This window comes from Oryzias latipes, chromosome 4 (assembly GCF_002234675.1).
Source record: "Oryzias latipes chromosome 4, ASM223467v1".
Lineage (NCBI taxonomy): Eukaryota > Metazoa > Chordata > Actinopteri > Beloniformes > Adrianichthyidae > Oryzias > Oryzias latipes.
The window spans coordinates 4,628,859-4,637,340 of NC_019862.2; the positions used below are offsets into that span (position 1 = coordinate 4,628,859).

The 8,482-nt window shown below is 48.0% G+C and overlaps 1 long non-coding RNA gene across 1 annotated transcript; it reads right to left on the reverse strand.

The window, feature by feature from the left end:
- Positions 1–1,265: 1,265 nt before the first annotated feature.
- Positions 1,266–1,648, reverse strand: LOC111947340. Its single transcript, XR_002873147.1, has 2 exons — positions 1,594–1,648; positions 1,266–1,503 (listed from the first exon to the last, which is right to left on the reverse strand). It is a non-coding gene; the product is annotated as an uncharacterized LOC111947340 (long non-coding RNA).
- Between the last annotated feature and the right edge of the window lie 6,834 nt (positions 1,649–8,482).

Genomic DNA, 8,482 nt, shown 5'->3' on the forward strand with positions numbered 1-8,482 from the left:
GTTTTTCATTGATGCTGGAGACAAAAGGCAGTTGGACGGGCCGTAAGCACATCTCGCAATGTCAGAATGTGATGTCATATCGCTTCAATATATACATATATATTTGTTTACATCTCTGGACATTTCGCCCTCAAATGGGACACATTAAAACGTTGTTTAAGCACAATGCTGTGTCTGTTTGCATCACGGCGCTGATATTATCCCGAGTTTGTTTTTCTGCTGCGTTCCCCTGACTCAGGCCGAGCCGTGCAGACTTTCATGTCATACCAACTTGCCAGTGTGCGCAAAACTGTCAGCCTCCCTTAAAGGCTGTGGATGCTATGTGTAATTCCTTTAACACAAGGCTGGGCAGATATCCTTATCATTGTTGTAATGGCGTGCTCATGCCACCCTGCATCCTGCGAGCTTGCACAAGGCAGCTGGTAATTCCTTTAATTTATTCACGTCGACCCGCAGTGGATCATACTGCGCAGCTCCTGTTGTGTTGACGGGCAGAATGCACGGCTGGACACTCCGCGGCCTTCGTCCTACAGAAGAGAGCGCAGGGTCATGTGTGGTTTTTGTCTAAGAGCTCATGAAAACATATTTATGACTGTTTCTGCAGCCACAGGCTCCGCTTCCATGTGCACGCATGAAAGTTTGCAGTCTAGGAAAAAAGCACTGAAGTGTCTCAACATCCATGTTGTTCCTATTTGGGACTCTTTAATGGACTCTTTAACACCAGAGCTTTAACTCCAGTGTTTTACATTCTTTCAATGTTTTCAACATACAACTCGTTGTATGTTTCATGGTATTTACCATGAATTTCCTACAGAAACTAAACCTTAACTACAATGAAACTGGAACCCTATTTCCACTCAACTACATGGTATTTTCAGTACTAAATACTGGGTATGTTCACTTGAATATCACTTGGTATTTTCAGTAGTAAACAATGGGTATGTTCACGTATTACTTTCTTCTGACCTTACCAAATGAGACAATGCTAACTTGTTGGTAAAAGGTGAAGTAACTGCAAAACATATTCTGGACTGATTACTTCGTGTAACATGTGGCAAATTTAACCCTTGTGCTATCCTATGACCCCACCCTTACATTGACGTGTTATCCCTACCATGACAAAGGTGGATAAAGGTGGAGAGGATTTCATGTATGTATGTATGTATATATATATATATATATATATATATATATATGTCATGACTACAGAACACTTTTCGAACCCAGATGCTGGAACCCAGAAGAAACACAGCGGGAGGCGAGCGTTGGCGGGTAAGAGTTTTAATACGAGGAGCAGAGAGCAGAACGTGAGCAGGTCCAGATGTCGGTTCCGAACTGAAAGACGGAAGCTAGCGGCGTCACTGGTGGATTTCTCCGTAGGCCGATGTTGACGACGGTGGAGACACTTGATGAGGCAGAGGCTCGTGGTGGGACCGCAGGAGAGGACAGACTGATGAGAACGGCTGGGAACTGATTCGAGCGACCACTCGTGGTACTGGATTCCTGAGGGTGAGTAGAGAGAGAGACAGGTTTAGTCACAGGCTTGACGTAGCGAAAACGAACAATAGCTTGACTTGACGACCAACTATGCACCATCAGGGGCAACGGACTGGCGAAGACTGATGATCCTGTGGCTCCTTATGAAGGCGGATGAGGTGATGAGGTAAGTGGTCGCAGGTGTTGAGAATCAGCAGCCAAGCGGAGAGGAGAGGGGGAGGAGGCCGACAGAGGCACCATGTCAGTACCCCCCCCTCAACGACCGCCTCCAGGCGGTCAAGGGCGGCGATCAGGGTGGGCACGGTAGAAATCCTCAACGAGAGAGGGGTCCAAAATAAACGAGCGGGGAATCCATGAGCGCTCCTCCGGACCGTAGCCCACCCAGTCGACCAGGAACTGGAATCCACGACCCCTCCGACGGACGTCCAAAATCCGGCTGACGTCATAGGCCGGAGCGCCGTCGATGACCCGGGCGGGCGGTGGGGAAGTGGACGGCGGGCACAGAGGACTGTCCTGGACTGGCTTGATCTGGGAGATGTGAAACGACGGGTGGACCTTCAGGGCTTTGGGCAAACGAAGACGGACACAGGTAGGGTTGATGAGTTTGTCTATGACGTACGGACCGATGAATCGGGGAGCCAGTTTCTTGGAAGATGCCTGAATGGGGATATTTCGAGTAGAGAGCCAAACCCTCTGACCTGGTTGATAGTCGGGTCCCACCACCCTGCGACGGTTGGCGATCCGGCAGTTGCTCTCCTTGGTGCGGAGGAGAGCGGCCTTCGTCTGAGTCCAGACGCGTTGACAACGCTGGAGGTGATGTTGGACGGAAGGCACTGCCAGATCCAACTCCTGGGATGGAAACAGAGGTGGTGAGTACCCTAGGGCGGCCTCAAAAGGAGAGATCCCGGTGGCAGATGAAGGATGAGTGTTATGGGCGTACTCTATCCATACCAGGAAGGTGGACCAGTCCTTTTCATTCTGTGCCGCCAGACAGCGAAGAGCTGCCTCCAGCTCCTGGTTCGCTCTCTCCGCTTGACCGTTCGACTGGGGATGATAGCCTGACGAGAGACTGACCGTGGCCCCCAAGGCCGAGCAGAAGGCCTTCCACACTTGTGACGTGAATTGGGGGCCGCGGTCGGAGACAATGTCCATAGGGATGCCATGGTGGCGAAAAACATGGTTGACCATCAGGTCAGCAGTCACAGTGGCCGTGGGGAGTTGAGGAAGGGGAATGAAGTGAGCCATTTTCGAAAAACGATCAATAACAGTGAGGACGGTAGTGTTACCGTGTGACGGGGGAAGACCTGTGACGAAATCCATGGCCAGATGGGACCAGGGTCGATCGGGAGTGGAGAGTGGATGAAGCAGACCTGCCGGAGCTGAGGATGAAGATTTCGATGGGGCGCACGTGGAGCAGGCTGCGACATAATCTCGCACGTCCTTTTCCATGGCAGGCCAATGGAACCTTTTGCGGATGAGGTTAAGAGTCCGGTGAACCCCCCCATGGCAAGCCAAGCGGGATGCATGCCCCCAGGTGATGACCTCGGACCGGAGATTAGCTGGGACGAACAAGGTACCCCTGGGGACAGGAGGGTGGTCATCATTGTCTCTCAGGGCTTGGAGTACCTTGTTCTCGATGTCCCACGTGAGGGCTCCGATGACGCAGGTGGAAGGAAGGATGGTGGCCGGGGCGCGTTCTGATGGACTGTACTTTCGGGACAGGGCGTCAGGCTTGATATTTCGGGATCCGGGTCTGTAGGTGATTACAAAATTGAAGCGGTCAAAAAAAAGACACCAACGAGCTTGCCTGGAGTTGAGTCGTTTGGCTGAGCGGAGATAGGCCAGGTTCTTGTGGTCTGTCCACACGATGAACGGCTGTTCTGCTCCCTCCAACCAGTGACGCCATTCCTCCAATGCCAGCTTGATGGCAAGTAGTTCCCGGTTGCCGACATCATAGTTTCTTTCTGCTGGTGATAGTTTTCGTGAAAAATAAGCACAAGGTTTTAATTTGTCAGTTGAGGCCTCTTTTTGGGAGACGACGGCACCCACACCGGTATCAGAAGCGTCCACCTCGACAATGAATTGACGAGATGGATCAGGTTGGATGAGGATGGGTGCGGATACGAAAAGGTCCTTCAGTTTGTCGAAGGCTTGTTGGGCTTCAGTAGACCAGGCAAAGGGATGAGTAGTGGAAGTAAGGCGTGTGAGAGGAGAAGCGATGCTGCTGTAATTCCTGATAAAACGCCTATAAAAGTTGGCGAAGCCTAAGAACTGCTGAAGTCTTTTCCGTGTGTCTGGAGGTGCCCAGTTGGCGACGGCCTCTATCTTAGAGGGGTCAGGTCGGATGCGACCTGCCTCGATGACGTAGCCGAGAAACTGAACGGTTGGAACATGAAATTCGCATTTCTCGAATTTTACATAGAGTTGGTTTTCCAGAAGTCTCTCAAGCACGAGACGTACGTGATGTTCATGCTGGGCCTGATCATGGGAATAGATGAGAATGTCATCAAGGTAGACGAAGATGAAGCGATTAAGGAAGTCACGGAGAATGTCGTTGACCAACCGCTGGAAGACTGCAGGGGCGTTGGTGAGGCCAAAGGGCATGACCAAATATTCATAGTGCCCTAAGGGGGTTTTAAATGCAGTCTTCCATTCGTCGCCTTCCTTGATACGAACCAGATGGTACGCATTGCGGAGGTCTAATTTCGTGAAGATACGGGCTTGTTGAAGAGAGTCAAAAACAGACGTGATTAAAGGCAAGGAATATTTATCTTTGACGGTGATCTGATTTAGTTCGCGGTAGTCGATGCAAGGCCTGAGTGTCTTATCTTTCTTAGCCACGAAGAAAAAACCAGCCCCCACAGGGGAGAAAGAGGGTCGTATGTGACCTAACGAAAGCGCTTCCTGGATGTACTGTTCCATGGCGCTTCTTTCGGGACCGGACAGGTTGAACAGCCGCCCCTTAGGTAAAGGAGCGCCAGGAAGGAGAGTAATGGCGCAATCGTAAGGTCTATGCGGGGGAAGAGCGCTAGCCTTAGATTTGCTGAAAACTGCTTTTAAGTCATGATAACAAGACGGAATGGAAACCAGATCTACTGAGGCGGGACTCTCGGTATCTATGGGGGGAACACGGGGAACAGCGGACAGTAAACAGTTTGCAAGGCAATAAGGACTCCACTGAGTGACAGATCCCTGAGCCCAGTTAAATTGGGGATTATGTAATCTGAGCCAGGTGAACCCTAACACTATGGGGGTATGGGCGGACTGGGTGATGTAAAACTGAACTGATTCCCTATGGTTACCTGACGTGACGAGGAGAATGGGCTTGGTGCGATGGGTAATACGGGACAGGTGTTGTCCCCCGAGGCCCGAGGCTTCAATGGGGTTTTCTAGGGGCTCTGTGGGGATAGACAAGTGGTTAACTACACGAAAGTCAATTAAGCTCTGTTCCGCCCCAGAATCTACGAGGGCCCTGAGATCATGAACTTGGCGACCGAGGCATAACTTGACAGGTAAATACATGAATTCTTTACCAGAATCTGTGGCAGATAACTCCCCTCGCGGCCTGTCGTCTAGCGAGGGGCTGGGAAGTTTAAACGAACTGGGCATCCCGAGACTAGATGGCCTTTAGCCCCGCAGTAAAAACAGGCTCCAGCTTCGCGTCTTTTGCGCCGTTCCTCTTCAGACAGCCTTGAGTGGCCGATCTGCATGGGTTCCTCCATAGTCTTGGAGGGGACAGCATACAGGCCTGGATCGATCGGTGGAGCGTGGATGGACTTAGTCGGGGGACGTGGAGCCGGATGACCTCGTTCTTTTTGGCGCTCACGTATCCTAACGTCCGACCGGAGAGCGGCGGACACTAACTCCTCAAAGGATCGTGCTTCCGGTTGAGAACAAAGGTGGTCTTTAATTTGTTCATTCAAGGACTGGTAAAAAACGCCTTTGAGGGCCACATCGGGCCAGCCAGCTTCAACCGCTAGAATGCGGAAATCGATGACGTGATCGCTAACAGCACGGTTCCGCTGTTTGAGTGCGAGCAGCCGCCGGGTTGCCTCTTCCTGTTTACGAGGTTGGTCGAATATCAGGCGGAATTCGCCGAGGAATCGCTCGTAAGACAGGTGAGAGATGGGATTGGCAGAGAGAAAAGCTTGGGCCCACTGGAGAGCTTTACTTCGTAGAGAATTAACGACAAGGGTGATCTTACTGTGGTCGGACTGGTAGAATCGGGGAGCTTGTTGACATATTAACTGGCACTGCAGCAAAAATCCTCCGCAAGTTTCCACCTCCCCGAAGAAAGGTTCCGGTTGGAGTCGGATGTTTTCGGTTGCGGACGGCACTCCGGAAGCGGAAGGAGCTGGGACGACAGGAGTATGGACTGTGGCAGACGAAACCTGGGAAAACTGGCTGGTTAGTTCATGTAAGGTCTGGGTCATACCATCTAGGCGATGAAAGAGATCCTGCTGGGCAGCCGCCATTTGCGACAGAGCGTCCGCTTGACGTCCCAGCATAATGCCTTGTTGGGAAACGGCTAATCTGAGTCCTTCTGGGTCAGCTGGGTTGGGATTATGGCCAGTCCGTTCTGTCATGCCTACAGAACACTTTTCGAACCCAGATGCTGGAACCCAGAAGAAACACAGCGGGAGGCGAGCGTTGGCGGGTAAGAGTTTTAATACGAGGAGCAGAGAGCAGAACGTGAGCAGGTCCAGATGTCGGTTCCGAACTGAAAGACGGAAGCTAGCGGCGTCACTGGTGGATTTCTCCGTAGGCCGATGTTGACGACGGTGGAGACACTTGATGAGGCAGAGGCTCGTGGTGGGACCGCAGGAGAGGACAGACTGATGAGAACGGCTGGGAACTGATTCGAGCGACCACTCGTGGTACTGGATTCCTGAGGGTGAGTAGAGAGAGAGACAGGTTTAGTCACAGGCTTGACGTAGCGAAAACGAACAATAGCTTGACTTGACGACCAACTATGCACCATCAGGGGCAACGGACTGGCGAAGACTGATGATCCTGTGGCTCCTTATGAAGGCGGATGAGGTGATGAGGTAAGTGGTCGCAGGTGTTGAGAATCAGCAGCCAAGCGGAGAGGAGAGGGGGAGGAGGCCGACAGAGGCACCATGTCATATATATATATATATATATATATATATATATATATATATATATATATATATATATATATATATATATATATATAATATATATATATATATATATATGTATGTATATGTATGTATGTGTATATATATATATATATATATATATATATGTATGTATATGTATGTATGTGTGTATATATATATATATATATATATATATATATATATATATATATATATATATATATATATATATATATATATATATATATATATATATATATATATATATATATGTATGTATGTATATGTATGTATGTATATATATATATGAAATGTTCGAATTCATGCCATGCCGCCCAAACAAGGTCTGGAGCAGAGCATCCTGATGGAAAGTGGAACAAGATGGAAAATGGACTAGAGAACAAGGTTCTGTTAGAATGCTACTGGACTCAATATCAATATATATAAACACTCAATACTGAATAAACACTCCAGTGGGCCGGAGAGGTCTTCTGACGTGATGTCCCATGGGTCAGGAATTGAATTTCTGATGACAGACATTTGTGCTCAGTGTATTTAAACACACGTGTGTTGGCGCATGTATCAGAGGATGTTCGATTGGCCGTTCTGCATGTCAATCAAGTCACATACTTCTCTGTGAGGATTTTGATTTGCTTATGAAAAATTGATGCAGAAAAAGCTGGAATCACATGGCAATGTGGCAATGACGAAAGTGAACCTGGCGTGTTTGATAGAAATTTAGCTCAGCTGTTCCTTTTTGATACAGAAAATGAGGATTTTGATGTATTTTTGGATGCTGATTGATGACTGAAAAATATAAAATAAATCATAACCAACTCAGGTTTGCCGCTGCCTTTTTAAAACACACACTAACGTGCCTGCACCTTATAACCCGGTGCGCCTTTTGTTTGTGTCAAATACCGATAAATCACCGATAACTGAGACTACGCCTTATAACCCAGTGCGCCTTATGGTTGTGAAAATATGGTATTTATCTTTGCTGGCCTTCGCTCCACGCTCATGTCCTTGAAGATCGACCGCCTTACGCTGATGCACAGCACTTTACATTAGTGAAGTGCTTACATGATCAATGTCAACCAGCTGATTCTGACGCAGAGAAGGGCGGCTTCACACGGTATGGAACACTTTCCGTTCGTGATGTGTGGCATATCCACAAAAGCCGGAATGCCACTGATTCACATTGATTGCATAAACGGTTGAAGAGTTAAGGATGTGTGAAGGACGTGTGTTATGTAGCTAACGCCGGCAACATCTTTGGTCTTAAAAACCACTCCGATGAACTTTGTGTTTTTGGTGTTTTTAACATGTTCTTGTGGCATTTTTCTGATAATGGAGGACATACATGAAGAAATGTAAGCTTAAAATTGTGTTTCTGAGTGATTCCTGGTTTAAATAAAAGCTTGTAAGTGTAAAGCAGAACCTACAATCAGTAAGCCACAAGTTCCCTGCCCTGCTCCATTCTGATGCATCCACTAAATAGATCCAGGAGCGTCTTTGTTTCCCTCATCTGAGCTGGAATCTGGATCAAACTTGTATTGCTGGACAGCTCTGATTTGGCTCGCCGATTATCTTGCACCACAATTTCAGGTTGGGCTTTTTTCAGCTAGCGGGAGAGAGTATAAACAAAATCAACCAATCAATCAGTCAATTTATTATTTGTATAGCACTTATAAAAGCCAAGGCAACCAAAGTGCTTAACATAAAATCCAATAAAATCACAAACAATATGATGCAATAAAGAAACAATCACAATAAAACAATAAAATCAATAAAAGAATAAAATTAATAAAATGAACAAGTCCCACTAGATATGCTCACTGGAGTTAAAAGCCTGAGTA